Genomic DNA, 24,524 nt, shown 5'->3' with positions numbered 1-24,524 from the left:
AAAATGAACAAAAATGGACTTGTACCACTAATGAAATAAGTCCTTCACACGCACACACAGCACACCGATCTCGTGACCCACAAGGCTCTTATAACGAAGTACGTACGTCTTTCAACAGATGGCACTAGGAAAAGAATGTTAACTGCGCTTTTTAGTTGCTACTTGTGACTCTTAGTTGCGATTTGTCACGGAAATCGCAGTATGACTTGGTAGCGAACAGCATAGTATGAACTTTGCTCAACAGATGTCACTGCTAACTGCGCTTTTTAGTTGCTACTTGTGACTCTTAGTTGCGACTTGTCACAGAAATCGCAGTTAGACTCGATAGCGTGTCGTAGAGATGAGCGTAGTACGAACTTTGGCCAACAGATGGCACTGTTAACGGCGCTTTTTAGTTGCTATTTGCGACTCTTAGTTGCTACTTGTCACGGAAATCGCAGTTAGACTCGATAGCGTGTCGCAGTTAGATTTTTGAAGTTGTTACTGTGATATCTGTGACTTCTCAATCACTGTGATTTCTAACAGATACGCGATTTCCTGCCCACCACTAGTCAAAAGCAATGGCGCTATGATTTCCGTCAGGCATTTATCGAAACAGTGGTGTGCTTGTAAGTTTAACGAACAGTAAGAGATCCTGAAGGTTGGAAATTCCAAATGGTCAAAAGAATTTTTACTGAAAAGTAATCAGTAATCTGGCACTTGCAGCTAATCGTGGTCTGCAGTTGGCAGTTTCAACTGCGTTGAACGCAAAGTAATGAACTTCTTCTTTCTTTTCAGTTGCTGGGCTGATGAAGAGAACTGCAAGCAAGGAAAGTGTGTGAGGAGGATTGGGTTTGTTGAGAATTTGTAACGGTTTTCTTCCTTAAAGATATTTACTTGCATGAATAAAGTTTCAAATAAAGACTACAATTTGTAGCAAATAATGGTTTTGTGGAAATTAAAGTGCCTTATACTTTACCTATTGTAAGTAAAACTTCTTGCTGAGAGAGATGGTTGAAACATATTACTGACATTAATGATCTGTCATAGAGTCCTGCAAGACCAAGTAAGCGTGCACAAAATACGAGGGGGGGGGGGGGGGTGAGCACACCCTAACTGGATAGGCTACCCGCACTAGTTCTTGTAACCGAGCATATAAGCCGTGACAGAATGCGTAGCACATAACTTTAAACACATTTACACGTGTTATTATCCGTGTGACACTGCAGCTTCTCATTTGTGGTGTGTGTCTCTCTGTAATCATGCAGCACGAGGAAGCCAGTGTAGTAAGACGTAAGACTGAAACCAATGTTTACATATTAAAGAAACGGGAAGGTCTAAAAAGCCAAGTATGGAGTACATTTCTGTTGGTTGTAGATGAAAACAGTGCGTCTACTGGGTATGTATCATGAATAAACTGCTCCACATTATTGTTTTTCCATTCGGGAACCACTCATTTAAAGAAACACAGTTGCAAGAAACCTCACAAAGATCGATTCTTTGAACGTCCTTCCGTGATCTTAATATGCTTGAAATAAATGAAAAAGCAGGAAATTCTTAGCAATGTGCGACAAATGTGTGCTACGTACGCAGGTACAACATGCGGTCATTAACATAATCGTTTTTGCATAGTTGTAGAGAAACGGGAATGTTGTGATTCGTATAATATTTCATTAACGTAAAACATCTCGTTTTTATGGGAAAGGGGGTCGGGTTGTTTGGGAGGAGAGACCAAACAACGAGGTCATCGGTCTCTTACGGGAATGTTTCGATGATTTCCATATCAGTTCTGTATTACTTGTCTCTTTTGTTTATTATCATAGATCCTTCAAGTACTGTGTCATCACCACCCAGAAACAGAGATCGTTTCAAGGAATGGAGGAAGAACAGATCATCCGCAGCAGATGAAGTAGATCTGTAAATTTAATGCACCCCGGAGATGATGACTTCTTAAAGTGGGGGGAGCAGACATGAAACAGACCTGCTGGGCCTGGCTGCAGTTGCACGACGTATTTTATGTATCCCAGTAACAAGCGCACCTAGTGAAAGGTGCTTTAGTAAAGCCGGCATGTTATTAACAAATTACCGCAAACAATTAAATCCGGAAGCCGTTAGTGATTTACTGCTGTCCTACAATAACTATAATTTTGTTTATGTTGCAAACAATTGAAAAGTATGATAAGTTACATCTGTAAATGTTTAATGTTCTTTGTATGCTTTCGTTATGAAGATGGTTGTCTTCTAGATTACAGGGAAAGCACTTATTTAATGTTTCCTATAAATGAAAGGAAAAATATCTTTTGTTTGGAAATGAGACTCGTCTTCTATCCGCAATTTATTGAAATATCATTTTACTTTCCAGGTGCTTTATGAATTTAGCTGTGTCACATACCCATTCTTGGAAATGTTACTTTTGTATTAAAAGAGAGAGAAATACAGTGTGTGTGTGTGTGTGAGAGAGAGAGAGAGAGAGAGAGAGAGAGAGAGAGAGAGAGAGAGAGAGAGAGAGAGAGAGGGGGGGGGGGCGTTGGATTTGTACAGTACAGTGCAGCGAGCTGGGGCATGGCGAGGTGAGACATCGGCGGTGACCGGTCATGCTCGGTTATCCGCGTGTCCGGAATCCGGACAACAGACATGGGGCGAGCACGTGACCGAGCCGAGTGGTATGGGGCCGGACACGAGCGGCTCGGTCCCCCCGTAAATAGGCGATCCGTGATCGGTCAAACACTGAGCGTTGCAGCACTCTAATCTGTCAATCTAGATTTCAGCAGTCCTGATGGAATTTTAATTTTAAAAGAAAGGTGAATGGAAGTCTCAAACATTTGAATTGTGGTTGTCAACATTAATGGCCTCCAGCTTGAAAGTGTCGAGAACATATCATTAAGAAGATAGACTTAAATACTACCTTAAGCATGTATTTCACGTACTCTGTGCTTGTATTTTGAGCTGAGAATTTTCTCCACAGATCATTCATGCCTCTTGGAAGATGGTAACCTGCTCACTGTAAAGATTATCAGTATAGTTTCATAATTTCTTGGATCCACACTATAATGGAATTCAAAATGAATGCTTGGTTCATACAGATTATAGTCAAACATTGAAATTTCAGGTTGTTGGAAACAGTATCAAGCCAGTGTAGCTGATAGCTGCAGTTCAGATCTGAAGTTAATTTCAAAGTTCCTGCTGAAGACTGTGGACTGCCCCCACATAATTCAAGAATTGCCATAAATTATCTTCCTGCAACAGTATTTTTATAAATAAGACTGGTTTTTTTAGAACTCTACATAAAGTGTATAATGGGTTTCATTGGTATAAAGAATTCATATTCTAGGGAGCACAATATAAATCACATTACTGACAAGGGTACGTGCCTATTTCTCATTAACATTCTAAATTGCAGATACTCAAATAATGCTTGTTGACACATGCAGTGGCCGACGGGAACCACTGTAAAGGAATTTTCACTTTATTAGCTCCTATCAAGCCACTGTACTGAGTGAAAACTAGGATTGTGTGAATAGTACTGGTGTTAGGGCCACCTCCACCCCCACCCCCCAACCAAAGCCGCCCCCCCCCCCCCCCCTCCGTACTACGCAGAAAAGTGGATTGGTTTGTGGTTGCAGGCTAGTCCAGTGTGTTAAGCCTTATTTGAATAAATAAAAATAAATAAATGTGCTTACATTTCAATTTGTTTTAAAGGGTTCACCGTATATTTGGATGTGCATGTGTTAATTTTATAGTACCAGTCTAAGCTTAAAACTGCAAAGTTAAGGGAGTTAGATTCCACTCATCAGATAAGAATTTTGATCAGTAAGTTAAAAGATCAGATGGCCAATGTATTGATCTTTGTTGAAAGATCCCAGCTGTAATTGTTACATATAATAACTTTGCTTGGTTCATAAATTGTACTACCTTTGCTTGTTGCTGTGGAGGCAGGACAAATTAAATTTTATGGACTGCTGATACAGAAATTTGCTTACCCTGTTGCAATCTTCCTTGCTTTTTGTTTCCAGAACTTAGGCTATGGTGTTAATGTATCCTATGGCAAAGGATAGTGGTCATTGGCCAGTGCCTCTGGATACAGGTTTGCAGAGTGGTTTCAATTTAAATTTTGATATTTTGATCTACTTCTTAATGATTGTGTGGATTACTGCAAAAGTGGCAGATCCAATAGGTGTCACTTCCAGTTTTCACGCAATGTGTAAGACCAACATGAGACACCTTGAAAGTACTTGTTTTCAGATTTAGATACTTCACTTCTAGCCTTTTTCTAACTTGAGATAATTTTGGCTATATTGTATATTGGACTATAAAATAATAAAGTGGGTAAATATTCAGGCTATTAGCCCCACATTATAGGACTCGAATCTTGTCAGGTAAAGTGTCATCTTGGAGGCTATAACAGAGGAATGATGTTGCACTAGTAACATTCTATCATGTTGAAAATTAATGGGATGTAAAATTCAAGCATTGCAATGTAAATACATAGTTCACAGCATATGAATTCCGCTCAATTTCATAGTATTTTGTTTTCTTCAATGATAATTTGCAAATTTAGAACTAGGTCTCCTGTGACTAAATAACAGCCATATTGGTTGCAGCCATGTTTAAATAACAGCCATATTGGTTGCAGCCATGTTAATCATGAGGTAAGTTTTGTTGTTTTGTTTCCATAGATCTCATATGTAGGCCGTGCTAAAGAAATAGATTATGCAGCTTGAATTTACCACTCAAATCCACAGGGTGCTGGTTTTTACAGAATAAAGTTACTTCTAACATGAATGAAACTAGTGAGTCGTATTGACACTATTTGTATTAATATGACTGGGTGTTGGATTTCAATAAAAGCATCAACAAACCAAACTTAAATAAAACACCCATAGCAACAAAGAGTTAATTGACACTGTATCTTATTCCACTAGGTTCTGTACTTACAGCCCAAACAAATGAAACTGAACACTTCACATTAGTTATTTGCTTACTGCTGCTGTTTTTGGGAAAGCACTTCACTTTTTGAAGTGAAGCATCACCTTCTGAGCAGTTGGGAGTGAATTCATAGTTACAAAAAGTCTTATATTTAATTTTCTTTCTTCAGTTAAGTTTGTAAGACTGCAGCAGTCAGTTCAATACAGAAGGCTTCAAACAAGCCATCAGAAGAGTACACACTTAATTTGTTGTTAGATACCAAATTGTGCTGAGTCTGTTGGTTTAGTTTAGAGACTGTATTGACTGTGTGCTATGCCAAGTCTCTTCAAAATGCTAAATTAAGTCAGGAAAAAATTGTGTAAATTTTCAGGTAAGTTGTGTAAACTTGTGTGTAGGACATTAACTGGGAAAGTTACCATAAATTCCATCAGTACAAACAGATGAGTTTTAAAATAGCAACTTGCTTCTCCATTGAATGTGATTCTCATGATAGTAGGAATAAATTTGTTAAAGTGTGAAAGATCAGTAAAGAAATCTTCGCTTTCTTGAATGTCTTAAAGGGTTGCAGACTGTAAGTATTTTCAGTGACACACCGATATTTTTAATAGTTAAATCTAAACATGTGATACTTGGTGCATATTACAGAATATTCATAGCAGTCTTCATTGTGTATTAAGCTTTACCTGAAGGATGTTAGATTGTAATTTTATTCTCACTTAATACTTATGAGACTGCTGTGATTATGTATATGTAAGTACATCCTGCTGTGCCACTTCCCTGCTGTAGTGAATGTGTGTCACTTGGTTTCTTCCTACAGTACTTTCATTGTCCTTCTGTATCCTGAGTTACCAACCTTTCACTGCTGCAGGTAAATTCCATATCTTGGTAAATAAAAAAAGTTGAGAATATTTATCATGTGACATCTGCCTCTTTGTGTGCTAAAGTTTGCTTGAGTCATTTCAATATTTGAATTTCTTAAATGTGTTTATAGTCCTGATTTACAGGGACAGAAATGGGCATGTTGCACAAAACAGCCCGTTGGGTGCAAAAATTGGTAATCTAAACATATTAAATTCTTCTGCTCAAAATTTTAAATGAAATTTAAATGTCTGAATCTCATTTACTGCAATGTGACAAGTAAAATCAGCCATAATTACCTCTGCAAACTTAAGATTTTGAGAAATGTTTAACTTCATCTGATGAAGTGCAGTAACTGCAGCATATAATTAACAGAAATTGCCCACTAGCAAGTGAATGTATAAGACTGTAAAGTATGCAGGAATAATCAGTTTCAAACGAATAGTTGTCTTAAAATAGATATTTCACAGTGGCCAGAAGGATGTCTCGGCTCGGTTTTCAGTGTTTAGTGAACAGTACAGCCACAAAGTCAAGATTTCTACAGAATGCTGAAAGCCTGTCTATAGTAGCAAAAGGGCTGAGGTGTAATTTTGTGCAGTGTATTATGCTGAGACAAAGGGATGCCTTTTCACCTATTTTTAACCTTGTCCTAGAGAAGATTGATAGAGAATTTTCTAAAACCTGTCCACAAGGATCCAGCTACAGGATGTGAACATTACAAGACTTGCCTATGCAGATGATGTATCATTAAGTAGTTTCAAAAGAGAATTAATCAGAATGATGCAAAATTACTACAAAATTGCTGAGAAAACAGATTACAGGTTAATGAAGAAAAGATAGAATACCTGCCCATAAGTAACAAAACCAGAAAAGATGCACCTCCGACTGTAGATGGATTCAATTTCAAGACTGTTGACCACTTCAAGTACCTAGGAAGTAGTTTTAGTAATAACATAACCGATATAGAAATAGATGCCCATTTATCAACAGCAAACAAGACATTTTAGTGTCATCAAAATTGTAAGAGAAAGGTCACTTAGCAGTAACTTCAAAATCCGCTTATATCAATCGACCATTATACCTGTGTTATATGGATGTGAAACATTAATATTTAGAAAGAAAGATGAAGAAAAACTGTTAATATTCGAAAGAAAAGTACTAAGGAAAATTTTTGGACCTGTATACGACGAAAATAACATGGAATGGAGAATATGAAGAATTAAAAGGACTGTATAAACACTGTAACATTGTCGAAGTGCTCAAGAGGAGAAGGTTGAATTGGGCAGGCCACATAGCAAAATGACAGAATAGACTACCTAGAATGGCATTCAGCATAACAGTTGAAGGAATGAGAAGAATAGGGAGACCCAGAATCAGATGGCGGGATAACATTCGGGAGGAAACAATGAGGATGAACAGCAGCAGCAATTGGACAAACAGCGCATTGGACAGGCAGAAGTGGAAGAGGCTCATAGAGCAGGCTTATGGTCGATAAGGCCCTTGCCACATGTAAAGTACACTAGTTTATACAATCAATTTACCACACTGTGCTAATAGTTAAGAACTGTTTTGAAACTGACTAATTAGTGCAAAAATTGGGTACTGTATCAGTTACTCACTGCTAGACAAAAATAATTAAAACTGAAGAATAATGCTTAGATTCCTTTGTTAATATTAACTGTAGATACAATGAGAAAGTATCAAAACAGAGATACATGCACACACAATTGTGGCAAGTTTTGGGTGAGATTTAAATATTCACAAATAGAATGGTCTGAGACACCACATGTAAATTAGCGTTAATATATATTAAAATTTAATGGATAAGTTGAAACTGGTAATACTTCCAGACACAAGACTGAGAAATGAAATTGAAAAATTGCCATGCAATGTCTTTCATCTTGGGCAATTTGCTTACTCCGTGTAATAAAATATTTATGGAGAAAAATAAGTGGCTCATTGACAGGCAGTAGCTAAAGGTATGTGACAACTCTTATAATGAGAGTTAGTCGCCTAGGCAATGCCTGTAAATACAAATGTGGATGGAAAAAAATATTGTGGACTTCAAAAATTGTGAAGTGACCCACAGCAGCAAGAAAAGGAATGTGATCTGTTCACATGCATGGTGTTTGAAGTGTATACATTTTCAGTGGACTGCATCAGCAATAGATTTTTCCGTATGAGTTATTGTAACATTACCAGAGTTTTAGGTGCTTAATCTGTGCAATGCATTTTGACGAGGTTGCTCCTGTATTATTGCAAGAGTGTAATTTTACAATTGGAACCCAGGCTGCTAACAAATCTTCAGTACATACTCCAGCCAACTATTTCCCAACAAAATAAACAGATCTTGACAATTCATTAAACAATAAATACAATAGGAATTGACATAAGGGTCATTCCATGCTGAGTGGGATTAGTTCCCACATGATGATCACAGAATTTGATGAAATTTTGTAGGAGCATTTGCACATGTTCCCGATAATGTTGGTGCAAATATAATACTTGCAGAGAGAGAGTTGTTTGGCCTCTGTACTGCAGCTGTCTCCAGTGCACCAAAAACATTCTGCAACTTTGAGAAAATATCTCCAGCAATATTTTCATTGAAAAGGCCAGTCTAAAGCACCTAAAAACTAGATTTGGTTTTGCCATGTGAGCATATGTGTCTGTAAAAAGAAACAAGGTGAAGTTGCATTGAAAATGGGCACATATTCAAATGGTACTCAAGTTAAGTCTGTCATCTTTTATAGTCTACAGTTGTTTAGCACTCTCTGGTGGAGGCAATAACAGGGCTTCGTGACTAGGAAGTTAGTGTGAATAACTTGAAAAACTTAAGGGATGTCTTTTGTCACTACTCACTGTGACCTTTTTTCCCCTTCTCTGCTATAGCCACAAAACTGAACAGGCTATAGATGTCACAGTTTAATTGTGGATTACCGGGGGAGTGAAGATTGTGGCAGAAAAATCGTTGCATAAACAGCTGCAGCACACATTGTATAAATGGCCTTCAGGTTTTTAATCATTGTCATGGGGTGTAAACTTTGAAGGTTGTAGCAGTCTTCCTGACTAATCTGGAAATGATTCATGTGTAGAATTATTAGTATGTATCTGATAGCAATTGATACGCTAGTTTAATTCTGGTTTAAGGTGCAGTGTACTTTGTGTTAGCATTGTTTGTGGTTTGTGTGGAACATCAGTGTACATGTGAAAAATAGTATAAATGTGTTGGTATCGTTCATGGCTGCGTAACCACAGCTGGATGTTTTAATGTGAGAAAACCAGCATCCCCACGCCACAGGGGCCATGCCCGATAGCTGTGCAACAGTAGCTGTGGGTGGGTTTCTTTACCCCCAAGCCTGATGATGCACTTCTAGTGTCAGACCAAAGTTAGAAAAGGGCTCTTTGAGGAACGTAAGCGTATGTTTACTTCAGGCTACTTAAATTGTGTACAGGTTTCATCAATTTGCTATAGTGTGTCATGAGTATAATTACACTGCTGGCCAGATGCCACTGATGGTATTGTTTGTGAAGTAATTTTCAAGAGTCAGAACTGAGAAAATTACACTTCTAAGTGTAATGGACTCAAATTATTAAAACCACAATAAAAGTTGGAACTTCTTTTTATTGAATTCCTTATTCCACTTCAGTTTTTGTAAAATGAAATTTTATGGAGCTGAATATTTGTCAGCCGTCAAAAAGATTTGAGTACTAGTGCAATATAAGCTCATTTTTAATGCACCTCCACCTTTTCAGTTTTCTTTTTTTTCCATGCTTGCATTTCTAAACCAAATCTAGTTTTTAAATGGTTTAAAATATAGTCTTTGTAATGAGGCTGGTATAAAAGAGTTTGCAGCAGAGTAGTTGTTTCATTCCTTTCAAGCCTCTTGCATGCACTGTTGACAACTGCGCTATGGGAGTCGAACAAAAGATAATATCTCTGGAAGTATTGAATTGGTGACTGTAAAAGTTGATAAATGTTTCCTATGAACATGTGTGAATGTTCACGCAAAATGTCAGCAAAATCCACGATAGTAGTGAGAACTTTTTCTGAAATTAAACCCCTTGGTGTAGAATGACAAATATAAGTAATTTGCAAATATCAGTTGATATTTGTGCAATCTTCCAGTAATAGTAATTAAATGAATGATTAATTAGTAATCACGAAAGCATTACAGAGGTGATAGATAAGCTCCAGTGGAAGACTGAAGAGAGACGCTCAGTAGCTCAGTACAGGCTTTTGTTGAAGTTTTCAGAACATACCTTCATTGAGGAGTCAAGCAATCTATTGCTCCCTCTTACGTATATCTTGCGAAGAGACCATGAGGATCAAATAAGAGAGATTAGAGCCCACAGGGAGCCATACCGACAATTTTTCTTTCCATGAACAATACGAGACTGGGATAGAAGGGAGAACCGATAGAGGTACTCAAGGTACCCTCCACTACACACCATCAGGTGGCTTGCAGAGTATAGATGTAGATGTGGAATGTTGTAGTTCAATGAGGCATCCAATTTAAAATTTTTCTTCAATTTCTTAGTGTTGGAATCTGCACACTACATCTATAGGAGGAACTTGCTAAGTGACAAAAGTATTCCGTGTAAATTCATTTGTATAACTGCATTTAGCAAACTGGGTGTTGCTTAATTGCAATACAAACACACGTAATAGTAGCTACTGTCGATTGTAAATATTTGCATGTAATTTCACAGAAGTTAAAAGGAACAGAACTTCCTGAAAAGGAGATCTGTAAGTACAGATATATCATTCATTGTTAAAACACCTATATATAGGTTTGTTTCAACACACTTACTTTGCACAAACTTACTTGTACTCCATAGCAATGTACAGAGAGACTTTCATCACCTGGAAAATTCTTTTGTTTGCTGGCACACACCAACCTGCCACCAATCCAATCCATGTTCAGTGCCACACAAGTCATGATCGCTGTTTGCCGCTAGGCTGGTGCCACATGGCATCTGGTATGAGGCTCTTCTGAGGCCTTGTGGCAGTCAACATGGTGATTCTGGACATATGCAAACAAACGTCTGTGCTGTTGCTGGCGGCTAATTATGGGAGATGCCTCCTTCCCAGTGGGCTGTACCGTTTCATTAAGAGTGCTCAAATTGTGTGCTACGGACCTTAGACACTGCTTTAGAGGGTGAGACGATTTCAAATACGTCTTCGCTGACAGGTAAACAATTACATAACTTTTTTCCCAGGAATAATTATTTCAGGTAGCTAATTCCTTCCAAAATTTTTGAGTTGGATGAACTGAGAATTCTAAAGTCTGTATGCCAGTGATGTATATTCTTTCTTTAGGATTTTTCATAACGCATGACAGTGTGTTGGAGCAAAAACAACAGATTTGCCTGTTGTGGGTCATAGGTGTTCTCATGGGTTATTTACATTTTACATTGTAATAATATAATGAAAAGTATAGTTGCTACTCACCATATAGCAGAGATCCTGAATGGCAGTAAGGTACACCTTTTCTTGTGCCTTTGTGTGACTCAGGATCTCTGCAATATGGTGAGTAGCAGCTATTCTTTTAATTATATTGTTACATTATACATTCATTTATATAAGATCGCAGGTGTGTAGAAATTAAACCTGTTGAGCCAATAGATTTGTTTCACAACATACAAGCAACCTAGAGCTATAATGGAAAAATGTGTATGCGTAAGGTAACTTCCACAAAGACACTTTTCAGAAGTTGACTAAAAGGCACATGCCTTGCAAGCTAACATTTGTACATTACTCATAACTCATTTAAAACTAAAAGAGTGCCCATGTGGAACCTTAAAAACAATTACTAAGAACATCTTCAAGTATTATCTTTAGCAACATACACAGATGTACCTGCAGAACATAAAAGAATTGGAAACCAGTCTGTAAAAATGTTAGCAAGAATGTACACAAGGGGGGGGGGGGGGGGGGGGGGACAGATGGGAAGTACTTCTGGTGAGTGACTAAGGCACATGTGAAGAAAGAGTATGGGTACTGGAAAGCAGAGAAAGAAATGTTTGTTCAATTGGAGTTTTGTGTGAGGTGTGAGGAAGATAGACATGACGAACATCATGGGCCGAGCTGCCTAACACTTCATCCTTGGAGCGAATGACTATGGTTAAGTACTGTGTAATTGCATTGGCTGATTTTGTTTCAGAGAATGTTTTCTCTTATGGAGACGTTTCCCCTTATGGAGACGTTTTGAAGGAGTCTTGTTGATAAATTATTCTTTAATTTTGACTGTGCTAGTAATACGGCAGGTACTTGTTGTGGAGGACAGATTTATTAATATGCTGGTTGACTTGTTTTGGAGTTTTAGGCACAAAGGCTCAGTTTAAAGGTGAGCCAGATAATAAGGCTCAGTGAGTTTTGCGTCCAGGAATGTCAGTGTGGTGTTAGCAAAAATTATCAGCTTCTGCATTGGTTGTTGGGCATTGCATCTCTGTTGCTGTTGGGATGGGGTTTAATTTAGTAGCATTGATTGGCGGAATAAGGACTATGACCCTTGATTGTGTGTTGTTCTTGTAGGCTATCTGTATAAAATGATATTGATTATTTGTGTTATATTTCTAATATGAGCACCTACTGTTAGAAAATATATTTTTGGAAATTAACGTTTGTTGTTGAAGGAGCTACATGTCTGATAGAGTGTGTCTTTATCATTAGCTGCGAGGAAGACATTGGAAATGGTAGCAAGCCAACAAATATGAAAAAATGCTTGCAAAGAGAACGTGGAGCTCTATTGTTGGAATTTGATGAAAACATATGAAGTCGGTCCCTGATGGAAGACATTCCTTTGACCAAGAGAAGAACTACAGAAGTGACACTGTGCTACAGGCTTTAAAGGGCAAAGAAACTTTATTTGTTAAAAGGTATAGTAAATGATTGAGCATTCAATATGGCTGAGTTTGGTTGTTGTGACTTTTTCTCTTGTGCATAACATGTTGAGCATTTGATGTGTTTCTGTATGTTCCATGGGCGAGTGTATTTTGTGTTGTTGTGTCTGAGTTCCGTTCATAAATTGTGAGTACATGGTGAGTGAAGAGGTTCTTTATGACAGGTACTTAGCTTAAATAACTATGACTAATAGATACAGATGTTGTGTAGTTAGAATCAACATGGGGAGTAGTTGTCATACTGGGGAACAGTGTAGTTACCAGTATCTGCATTCGTGGGAAAGTGACCCTGGGATAGTACAAAGTGTGTTATGAAACCACTGTTTGTGATAATTGTTTGTATGTAACATGTCATTGGTGATGCATTTCTTGCTTTGACAGGATGAAGCAGGCTAGAGAATGTTTACCATTTTCACCGATAACTGCTAAGGATGTGAGCCATTCCATGCTGCGAAGCCATGGGATATGACAGAAGGGTTTACTACGAGTTTCTGAAACTCGTTGAGAGGCAGTGTTGCATTAATACTTGGGCTGCTACTATGTACTGTTACTTGTGTATTGTTGAGGGAAAGCAGTGTGCTAGAAGTAACGTATATTCAAAGCAGACATGCAAATGTGAAAAGGTTGTGCACTTCAATGTGAGATTTAAAGCAGAACGTGGAATGTTACTGAGGTAAGGAATGGTGATTGGACACCTTAGTTTTGTAGTAAATTTAATTTGCTTGTAATGAGACGTCGATTGCAGTTTTATTATATGTGTTGTATTTAATATTACCTAAAACTTGCAAAGTGCGTGATTTGATATGACACCTCGAGAGAGGCAGGTTCTGGTCTTTAGTTATGTGCATAGTTCTAATGTTGAAATGTTAATTGTATTTGGATTGGCAAATTTGTTGAATTATGTAGTGTCAGTCAATTCAAGTGTTGTTTTAATATAAAAGACAACTGCAGCATTACAAGTGTTGCACAGTGCTACTGAGTAATGTGAAATGTTTTGAAGTGACACCCAAAATGATTATGCTTTTATCAATAAATTTTGCGTTGTAATGTACTTTACCATAACATTGTGCATGACGGCGAGCATGTGCAACTGTTGATAAATTGTTTACTCCTTCCAGTAATAATGCTATATACGAGTAGTGCAGAAAGCAAGTATCAACAGCATATTATGAAATAAACTTAGGAGAATCAAATAGATATGGAATTCTTTCTGCGGAAAAGAATTGAGCCAATAAGTGAGTGAGGGCCAAGTGTTGTATGCATGTGGATCCGGAAAATATCTCACCAGACTGATTCTTGGAGTGAGAATTAAATGACTGGAATGTGGAGAAAGAAAATATTTGTTGAACCAGAGTGTCCAACCACAGGTTTGTGTGAGATGCAAGGAAGGTAGACATGACGAAGATCATGGGCCGAGCTGCGTACCAGTTCACCGTAGGAGCGAATGAACTGTGTAATTGTATTGGCTGATTTTGTTTGAGAGAATGTTTTCTCTCCTAGAGATATTTTCGCTTATGGAAATGTTGCTATCAGCATTTTGAAATAATCTTGTTTCTAAATTTGTCTTTAATTTTGACTGTGCTAAAAATGAAGCAGGTACTAGTTGTGTATGTCAGATATATTAAAATGCTGGTTGACTTGTTTTGAAGCTTTAGACATGAAGGCTGAGCTTAAAGATGTGGTGTGATGTAATGATTTAATGATATTATGGGAATTGTGCTTCCTGTGGGAATATAAGTAGGTCAGATAATAAGGCTCAGTTAGTTTTAAGTTCAGAATTTCAGTGTGGCGTTGCAAAAATAATCCTTTTCTGCATTGGTTGTTGGGGTTTGCATCTGTATTACTGTTGCGATGGAGTTTGATTTTTGAGCCTTGATTGTGCGTCGGTTGTGTAGGCTATGCATTAAAAATGAAACTGGTTATTTGTTTGCTACTGCTAATATGGGCACCTACAGTTAGCAAATATATTTTTGTAAATGAATCTCTGTTGTGGGATCTGATGGCGTGTGCATTTATCATTAGCTGTGAGGAAGACCTTGCAAATGCCAGTTAGCCACCAACTATGTTAAAACGCTAAATGTTTGCAAAGAGAATGTGGAGCTATATTGTTGGAATTTGATGAGAACATATGAAGTCAGTCCCTGATGGAAGACATTCTTTTGACCAAGAGAAGAACTACAGAAGTGCCACTCTGCTACAGGCTATAAAGGGCAAATGAGGTGGACAAAAAATGGAAGTAACTGAGCACCGTGTTGTTGAGGTACAAGTGAAGAAAGACTAGGAATACAGGTTACCTCCAGACGCATGACAAGTCCCCTAACAGATACAGGTTAGCTCCTGATGTATGGAGTCCCCTAACAGGGACACTGTTGTTATTTTTTTCTTTTACAGGATTATATGTGCTGATCTTCTGTTGGTTGTTAACGACCTCTTCTAGAAAAGGACAGATAATAGCAGAGAAGTCAAAGTATTGGAGGAAGGTTGTAAAGTAATAGCGTCATGGCTCCTCAGTGCAGAGTATTTAACAGGAAACGTAGGCTAATGACTGTTGAGGACATACATAATGTACAATGCAATTGGAAAATAGCAGTGTGTCTGCACTAAGTGACAATGTGCCTCAACTTTCTTCTAAACCTAAGGTTTGTAGTGGCATGACATTTTCTCTGAGCTTACATTTGGAATGTGTATGATGAATGGTGATGGATGACAGCGCAGGTTAGTGAGCATTTACATTATGGTTATAGATATTTTCAGCATATGTCAATGAACACAGAAGAATGTTTAGCAAGAGTAATAGAAGTCAGATTTCAGACTACCTAACAGATCAAAACGAAAATTTCTGTTCTGACACTGACAATGTTGAGTGTGTATGGAAAAACTTCAAGGCAATCGTAAAATGCATTTTAGACAGGTACGTCCCGAGTAAAACTGTGAGGGATGGGAAAAACTGACCATGGTTCAACAACAAAGTTAGGAAACTACTGCAAAAGCAAAGAGAGCTTCACTGCTAGTTTAAATGCAGCCAAAACCTTTCAGACAAAGAGAAGCTAAATGATCTCAAAGTTAGCATAAGGAGGGCTATGTGTGAAGTGTTCAGTGGATTCGAAAGTAAAACTCTATGTACCGACTTGACAGATAATCCTAGAAAGTTCTGGTCTTATGTTAAATCAGTAAGTGGCTCGAAACAGCGTATCCAGACACTCCGGATTGATGTTGGCATTGAAACAGAGGAAGACACACGTAATTCTGAAATACTAAACACCTTTTTCCAAAGCTGTTTCACAGAGGAAGACCGCACTGCAGTTCCTTCTCTAAGTCCTCACACAAACGAAAAAATGGCTGATATTGAAATAAGTGTCCAAGGAATAGAAAAGCAACTGGAATCAATCAACAGAGGAAAGTCCACTGGACCTGTCGGGATACCAGTTTGATTCTACACAGAGTACGCAAAAGAACTTTCCCCCCTTCTAACAGCCGTGTACTGCAAGTCTCTAGAGGAACGGAAGGTTCCAAATGATTGTGAAAGAGCACAGGTAGTCCCAGTCTTCAAGAAGGGTCGTCGAGCAGATGCGCAAAACTATAGACCTCTATCTCTGACATCGATCTGTTGTAGAATTTTAGAACATGTTTTTTGCTCACATATCATGTAGTTCCTGGAAACCCAGAATCTAATCTGTAGGAATCAACATGGATTCCGGAAACAGCAATCGTGTGTGACCCAACTGGATTTATTTGTTCATGAGACCTGGAAAATATTAGATACAGGCTCCCAGGTAGATGCTATTTTCCTTCACTTCCAGAAGGCATTTGATACACTTCCGCACTGTTGCCAGATAAACAAAGTAAGAGCTTACTGAATATCAGACCAGCTGTGTGGCTGGATTGAAGAGTTTTTAGCAAACAGAACACAGTGTGTTGTTCTCAATGGAGAGACGTCTAGAGACATTAAAGTAACCTCTGATGTGCCACAAGGGAGTGTTATGGGACCATTGCATTTCACAATATATATAAAAGACCTAGTAGATAGTGTCAGAAGTTCCATGGGGCTTTTTGCGGATGATGCTGTAGTATACAGAGAAGTTGCAGCATTAGGAAAATTGTAGCAAAATGCAGGGAGATCTGTAGCAGATAGGCACTTGGTGCATGGAGTGGCAACTGACCCTTAACATAAACAAATGTAACATATTGCGAATACATAGAAAGAAGGATCCTTTATTGTATGATTATATGATAGCAGAACAAACACTGGTAGCATTTACTTCTGTAAAATATCTGGGAGTATGCATGCGGAACGATTTGAAGTGGAATGATCATATAAAATTAATTGTTGGTAAGGCGGGTACCAGGTTGAGATTCATTGGGAGAGTCCTTGGAAAATGTAGTCCATCAACAAAGGAGGTGGCTTTCAAAACACTCGTTCAACCTATACATGAGTATTGCTAATCAGTGTGGGATTTGTACCAGGTCGGGTTGACGGAGGAGATAGAGAAGATCCTAAGAAGAGTGCCGCGTTTCATCACAGGGTTATTTGGTAAGCGTGTTAGTGTTACGGAGATGTTTAGCAAACTCCAGTGGCAGACTCTGCAAGAGAGGCGCTCTGCATCGCAGTGTAGCTTGCTGTCCAGGTTTCGAGAGGGTACATTTCTGGACGAGCTATCGAATGTATTGCTTCCCCCTACTTATACCTCCCGAGGAGATCACGAATGTAAAATTAGAGAGATTCGAGCGTGCGCAGAGGCTTTCCGGCAGTGGTTCTTCCCGCGAACCATAGGCAGCTGGAACCGGAAAGGGAGGTAATGACAGTGGCATGTAAAGTGCCTTCCGCCACACACTGTTGGGTGGTTTGCAGAGTATAAATGTAGATGTACACAGGGATGGAAAAATGAATAATGTGCTGTGTTGCACTAGAGACAATGCTGGAATGTGAAATTTTGGAGAAAAAGTGTCACTGTGGATATTGTTCAGAGACAATCATTATAGTGCTATGGAGTAGCATAGACGATTTGGTTGCTTCTATAGACATGGGCCATTGTGACCTGTCTTTTGGCATCAGTTCAGGTTGGTATGTATGGTTTGTGAATATGCGTCCAGATGACTTGTAGAATAGACAAACAAGTGTAGGAGCTAAGTGAATTGTGAAGATGAAACTTTATTTGTTAGTAGGTACAGTTAATGATTGAGCTTTCGATACAGTTGAGTTCGGTTGTCATGACTTTTTCTCTTGTGCATAACGTGTTGAGCATTTGATGTGTTTCTGTATGTACCATGGGCGAGTGTATTTTGTGTTGTTGTGTCTGAGTTCGTTCCGTTCATAAATTTTGGGTATATGGTGAGTGAAGAGGTCCTTTATGACAGGTACTTAGCTTAAATAATGATGACTAATAGATACAGATGTTGTGTAGTTAGAACTGAGATACGAAATAGTTGTAATACTGGGAAACATTGTAGTAACCGGTATCTGCAGTCGTGGGAAAGTGACATTGGGAGAGTACAAAGTGTGTTATGAAAGCATTGCTTGTGATAATTGTTTGTATGTAACATGTCATTGGTGACGCATTTCTTGCTATGACATGATGAAGCAGGCTAGCGAATATTTACTGTTGTCACCAATAACTGTTACGATGTGAGCCTTTTCATGGGATATGACAGGGAGGTTTACTAAGAGTTTTTGAAACTTGTTGAGAGGGAGTGTTGCATTTTTACTTGGGCTGGTACCATTTGCTGTTACTTGATTATTGTTGAGGAAAAGCAGTGTGCTAGAAGTAACATATATTTAAGGCAGACATGCAAAGGTGAAAAGTTTGTGCACATCAATGTGAGATTTAAAGTACAACGTGGAATGTTACTGAAGTAAGGAATGGTGATTGGATACCTTGGTTTGGTAGCAAATTTAGTTTAGGTGGAATGAGAAGTAATCTACAATTTTATTATGGGTTTTGTATTTAACATTATATAAAACCTTCAAAGTGTGTGTTTTGATGTGACAGCTTGAGAGTGCCAGGATCAGGTCTCTAGTTATGTGCATATTTCTGATGCTGAAATGTTTATTGTTTTTGGTCTGGCAAATTTATTGAAGTGGGTAGTGTCAGTTACTTCTTGTGCTGTTACAATATAAAAGACAATTTTACAAGTGTTGCACCATGCTATTGATTAATGCGAAGTGATTCAGAGTCTTACCAGAAAATGATTATGCTTTTGTCAATAAATTTTGCCGTGGTAATGTACGTAACCATAATACTGTGCACGAGGGCCAGCATGTGCAACTGTTGATAAATTGTTTACTCCTTCCAGTGGTCATGCTATACACGAGTAGTGCAGAAAGCAAGTATCAACAACCTATAATGAAATAAACTGTGGAGGGTAAAATATGTATGGAACTCTTACTACACAATAGAAATGTGCCGATAAGTTAGTGAGGTAAACGTATTGCCTGCGTCTGGATGCGGAAAGTATGACTCAACGGACACTGCTTCTTGGTGTGAGAATTTAATAAGTGCAATCAGGAGTAATACGTGTTTGTTCAGTCAGAATTTTGTATGGGATATGAGGATATAGATGTGATGAACATCATGGGCTGAGCTGCCCACCAGTTCACTGTGGGAGTGAATGGCTTTGGATAAGAACTGTGTAATTGTATTGTCTGATTTTGTTTGAGAGAATGTTTTCTCTTATAGAGATACTCTTGCTATCAGTATTTTGAAAGAATCTTCTTGATAAATTAGTCTATAATTTTGTCTGTGCTCGAAATAATGTAGATACTATTTGTGGATGTCAGTTTGAATAATATGCTTGTCAACTTGTTTTGTATATTTCAGACATGAAGGCTCAACTTAAGGATGTGGTGTAATCGAATAATTTAATAATATGTTGTGAATTGTGTTTCCTGTGGGAATATAAGTGAGTCAGATGGTAAGTCTCCATGAATTTTCAGTCCAGAATGTCAGTGTGGCGTTGCAAACATAATAAATTTTTTCATTGGTTGTTGTGGTTTTCATCTGTATTACTGTTGGGATGGGGTTTAATTTAATCAGATTGATTGATAGAATAGTGACTATTAGCCTATATTGTGTGTTGCTTGTGTGGCTATTTGTTTAAAATGATATTGATTATTTGATTGCAACTACTGTTAGCAAATTTAGTTTTGTAAGTGTGTCACATGATATTTTAGACTGGAAGGGCCATGTTAAAGATGCAGTTTGATGTAGTCGTTTAATAATTTGTTGCCTATTTTGCTTTCTGTGAGAATACAAGTATGTCAGGTGATAATGCTCATTGAGTTTTTCACTCCAAAGTTTCGATGTGGCCCTAAAAAAATAAGGTTTTTACATGGGTGGTGGGGTTTACATGTGTGTTATATTTGGAACTGGGTTCAATGTAGTATAGATAGACTAGTGACTATGAGATAGTGAGTATGAGTGTTGATTCTGTGTTGTTTGTGTAGGCTATCTGTTTAAAATGGAATAGATTGTCTGTTTTTGCTACTAATATGAGCACCTACAATTAGCAGATATATGAGGTGGAATCCAAAATTTTCGGGAATGGTGCTGCCATCAGGAAAGTAGGAGTAGTAGATCTTTGCACCACTAGGTGGCGAGAGCTGCATATCTAATGAGTCAGTGTGTAGAGTGGCATTCAGCTGGGAGGATGTGTTGCATGTCCACAGTGATTTTCGTAATACTCTGTGTGTGGTGATTTTAAAATGGACCCGCGAACAGGACAGCGTGTGTGTATCGAATTCTTTGTGAATTTCGGGAAAAGTGCTACGGAGATCTTGACTATGACTCAACAAGTGTTTGGGGGACAGAGCATGAGCCAGATGCATATGTTTGAGTGGCGTGCTTGGTTCAGGGCCAGCTGTACAGATGTCGAAGATGATGCTCACACTGGAAGGCACATTAGCCGCACAATGCCAGACATTGTTGCCAAACGTCAACAAATGATTCATGCAGATCAACATCAAACCATTCAAGACCTTGTGGATGAAGTGGGTATTGGTTATGGGACATGTCAACAAATGTTTAATGATGAATTGGGCAAGCATCGAGGCACCGCAAAAATCTTTACTACCGATCAGAAGGCACAGCGTGTTGAAGTGTGCACGGACCTTGCTCAGACCACGTCTGATGATCCAACCTTCATATATATATGATATGTCTGCTTGTGTCTGTGTATGTATATATGGATGTGTGTGTGTGTGTGTGTGTGTGTGTGTGTGTGTGTGTGTGTGTGTGTGTGTGTGGGCGCGCGCGAGTATATACCTATCCTTTTCTCCCCCTAAGGTAAGTCTTTCTGCTCCCGGGATTGGAATGACTCCTTACCCCCTCCCTTAAAACCCACATCCTTTCATCTTTCCTTTTCCTTCCCTCTTTCCTGACGAAGCAGCCGCCGGTGTGAAAGCTCGAAATTGTGTGTGTGTGTTTTATTCATTGTGCCTATCTACCGGCGCTTTCCCGCTTCGTAAGTCTTGGAATCTTTGTTTTTAATATAAATTTCCCATGTGGAAGTTTCTTTCTATATATATATATATATATATATATATATATATATATATATATATATATATAAAGATTCCAAGACTTACCAAGCGGGAAAGCGCCGGCAGACAGGCACATGAACAAAACATACAAACACACACACAGAATTACGAGCTTTCGCAACTGGCAGTTGCTTCGTCAGGAAAGAGGGAAGGAGAGGGAAAAATGAAAGGATGTGGGTTTTAAGGGAGAGGGTAAGGAGTCATTCCAATCCCGGGAGCGGAAAGACTTCCCTTAGGGGAAAAAAAAAGGACAGGTGTACACTCGCACACACACACACACACACATATCCATCCGCACATACACAGACACAGATATGTGTGTGTGTGTGTGTGCGAGTGTTCACCTGTCCTTTTTTTTCCCCTAAGGGAAGTCTTTCCGCTCCCGGGATTGGAATGACTCCTTACCCTCTCCCTTAAAACCCACATCCTTTCATTTTTCCCTCTCCTTCCCTCTTTCCTGATGAAGCAACTGCCAGTTGCGAAAGCTCGTAATTCTGTGTGTGTGTTTGTATGTTTTGTTCATGTGCCTGTCTGCCGGCGCTTTCCCGCTTGGTAAGTCTTGGAATCTTTATTTTTAATATATTTTTCCCATGTGGAAGTTTCTTTCTGTTATATATATATATATATATATATATATATATATATGTCCAACCTCTTTGCATTTACATATGTGTGCCTGTGTCTGTATATGTGCGGATGGATATGTGTGTGGGTAACACTCGTTTCACAATAATTCTCGCAAATGTGACATCATTTTGACATCACACTCAATATCGACAACCACATAATTGGCTATCAACTTTTGTTTGCATTTGATACAGGCCTCTCACAAGATTTCATGCATGTGTATTGTAGATTTACAAAAACACATAATTCCTGGAATGAATTATTATAATTATTGCTATAACAAAACATCCTGTAATGATATGTTGATGAACATCAACAAAAGCAAAACGAGGATAATGGAATGTAGTCAAATTAAATCGGGTGATGCTGAGGGTATTGGATTAGGAAATGAGACACTTAAAGTAGTAAAGGAGTTTTGCTATTTAGGAAGTAAAATAACTGATGATGGTCAAAGTAGAGAGGATATAAAATGTAGACTGGCAATGGCAAGGAAAGCATTTCTGAAGAAGAGAAATTTGTTAACATCGAATATAGATTTATGTATCAGGAAGTCGTTTCTGAAAGTATTTGTTTGGAATGTAGCCATGTATGGAAGTGAAGCATGGACGATAACTAGTTTGGACAAGAAGAGAATAGAAGCTTTCGAAATGTGGTGCTACAGAAGAATGCTGAAGATTAGATGGGTAGATCGCGTAAATAATGAGGAGGTATTGAATAGGATTGGGGAGAAGAGAAGTTTGTGGCACAACTTGAGTAGAAGAAGGGATCGGTTGGTAGGACATGTTTTGAGGCATCAAGGGATCACAAATTTAGCATTGGAGGGCAGTGTGGAGGGTAAAAATCATAGAGGGAGACCAAGAGATGAATAAACCAAGAAGATTCAGAAGGATGTAGGTTGCAGTAGGTACTGGGAGATGAAGCAGCTTGCACAGGATAGAGTAGCATGGAGAGCTGCATCAAACCAGTCTCAGGACTGAAGACGACAACAACAACAACAACAATGATATACCGTTGGTTAATGCCTTTACATAGGAGTTCTTTTAGGAGTGAGTTACTATCGTCAATAATTTATAAATTAAGAATGAAATGCGCTTGTTTTATAATTTGCAGTAAGCCGTTTCAGTATAATAGAAAACTGAAACTGTATCACGAACACATCACCTTTGTCATTAAATGTCACTTAATAATGCATCAATGATACGAGCCTTCAATATAGAAAATGATAGCCCAAACCAGAACTAAACATCTCGCATGAATAGCGTCATGGTTTCTGGGTTGAATGTTGTTGGTTAACATCCTATTACACATTTTTTTTTTTTCATGTTAGTGATTTTAATACATTATGTTACTTTGCTATGAATGTAATACATGTTCTGTAATATTGTATGCTATTTACATTCAGTCTGATCTGAGAACGAAGTATGAAATAAATATTTAGTGATTTCCAAATATGTAGCTAGGCAGGAACGTAAGAGGACAGTTTAAATTGCTGTGACTGAAAAGAGCAACAGTACAATCCACATTCTTCTATATCATAAATATTTGACTGTTTGTTTCCAAATATGTGCTGCCTTTTGAGTGTGACAGGACAGGACAGTTTAAATTGCTGCGAGTGCATTGAGGGTCAATCGTAGAACATTGCCCAAGTGTGTGAGACCCGTACCAATTAGGACTAACAACAGGTATGGAACGTATACAGAGGAGATCAGCACGAGTGGTCACAGGTTTGGTTAAACTTTGGGAGAGTGTCACAGAGATACAAAAGGAACTGAAATGGTAGACTCTTGAAGACAGACATAAACTATCCTGAGAAAGTCATATTAACAAAGGTTCAACAACTGGTTTCAAATAATTACTTGGAATTTACCACAATCTAATGACACCACCTGTGGGATGCACAATGCAGTAAACTTACTAGTACTTCGAAATTCACTCAACAGATGTCAGGGAGGAGCTTAATGGTAAGCGCCACTGTCCATCTGTTGCGGAAACATAATGGTAAGTGACAGAGAGAATGGCGGCAAGTAAAAACATCTCTGATATTATGTCCCCTACATAGAGATTGTGAGGATAAGTTTAGAATAATTAGTGCACACACAGAGGCATTCAAACAATCATTCTTCCGGTGCTCCATACATGAATGGAACAGGAAGAAACCCTAATAACTGGTACAGTGGCATGTACACTTTGCCATGTACCTCACGGTGGTTTTGCGGAGTAGATTTTAATGTAGATGTAAATGTATAGTGTTTATATTCTTCCGTGTGACAAAGGTGTTTGCCGGTTATGTGGTCGCTGATATTGTGTGTGACATCAAAATGACGTCAGGTTTTCAGGAATTGTTGTGAAATGAGCATTGCCCAATATTAGCTGAACTGTTCATGGAAAAGAGAAAGGAGAAGAAAGTGAGATGATGCCAATTATGAATTTATGTTGAGACTTTGCATATCAAAGAAACCCATACTTGGAGTTTTCAATCTTGTACATGAGAAACTGGAACATATGATGTACAGGTGAGACTATTTCTTAGTTTTCTTAAATAATACAGTTTGCTCATAGTAATATGCACTTGATTTCAGTTCGTCATGAATTCTGTAGTGTTATTAATGTAAATTACACACATTAAAATAACGATTCATGAAAAAATAGTCCTGTTTATCTGGCGTGTGTTACAGTTGCTGTGTAGGTGGAAACA

The 24,524-nt window shown here is 38.3% G+C and overlaps 1 long non-coding RNA gene across 1 annotated transcript; it reads left to right on the top strand.

Annotated features, from left to right (window-relative positions):
- The first annotated feature begins 517 nt into the window (after window positions 1–517).
- Window positions 518–19,558, top strand: LOC126282213 (uncharacterized). Its single transcript, XR_007551351.1, has 5 exons — window positions 518–680; window positions 778–831; window positions 12,437–12,642; window positions 13,048–13,339; window positions 19,482–19,558. It is a non-coding gene; the product is annotated as an uncharacterized LOC126282213 (long non-coding RNA).
- The last annotated feature ends 4,966 nt before the right edge of the window (window positions 19,559–24,524 follow it).

This window comes from Schistocerca gregaria, chromosome 7 (genome assembly GCF_023897955.1).
Source record: "Schistocerca gregaria isolate iqSchGreg1 chromosome 7, iqSchGreg1.2, whole genome shotgun sequence".
NCBI lineage: Eukaryota > Metazoa > Arthropoda > Insecta > Orthoptera > Acrididae > Schistocerca > Schistocerca gregaria.
Note: the sequence above shows the minus strand (reverse complement) of the source record. Positions and strands in the feature narration are given on the sequence as shown.